The 792-nt window shown below is 43.2% G+C and overlaps 1 pseudogene; it reads right to left on the bottom strand.

The window, feature by feature from the left end:
- LOC123566933 (small ribosomal subunit protein eS26 pseudogene) lies at positions 1-434 on the bottom strand (annotated as a pseudogene).
- Positions 435-792: the final 358 nt, after the last annotated feature.

Genomic DNA, 792 nt, shown 5'->3' with positions numbered 1-792 from the left:
TTTACTTTATTTTTTTAAGTACAATGTCCATTTTATTTTTCTGCAGAGAATAGTCCGTCTTCAGTCTTTAAGGACTAAGCTCCTTACGTGGGCTTTGGTGGGGGACGTGGGGCAGCACTCGCAGGCCTAAATCGGGGTGGGGGTGTTCAGTCCTTGCGGGCTTCACGAGATCAATTCCTGACTACTTTGCTGTGACTTGCACAACTCACACAGTAACGTAGCTTCACACATAGCTTGGGACGCACATAGGCATTGAAGACACTCGCTTCAGAAATGTCCCTGACTGCCGTGGCCTCCACTATGTTTTGAATGACGAATTTCTTAATGGCCTTGTCCTTGGACACGCATTGGGCACAGTTCATGCAGTGAATAGGCTGCACGTGGCCGCGGCCCTTTTTGGCACGACCATTGTTCCTTCTTTTCTTTGTCATCTTGGAGGGATGGACTGGAGAGAGGAGAAGCATTTATTTTAATTCATTGCGTCCCATTGCAGTTCTGGTGTGGTAGAGTCAAACAAAATACAAATATTCCAAGAAACAATCGTAAACTGATATAGAGTGCTCTTTTCAAATAAATCTGGAAAGAAAGTATCTTTCTTTCCAGAAAGAATTCTGTAAACTTTTTCCTGCCTAAAAAAAAGAAAAATCTCAACCTTAGCCTTCATTATCCATTCCATTCCTTAACCTACTTGGCCATGGACACCTTTCTTAGAATTCTGCTGAGAAAGTACCAGCTTAACCCATCCATGATCTAATGCTTGGGTTCTTTTGCAAATACAAATTCCCCAGGTGG

Source organism: Macaca fascicularis, chromosome 9 (genome assembly GCF_037993035.2).
Source record: "Macaca fascicularis isolate 582-1 chromosome 9, T2T-MFA8v1.1".
NCBI classification, from domain to species: domain Eukaryota; kingdom Metazoa; phylum Chordata; class Mammalia; order Primates; family Cercopithecidae; genus Macaca; species Macaca fascicularis.
This window is presented reverse-complemented; position numbering and strand designations above follow the sequence as displayed.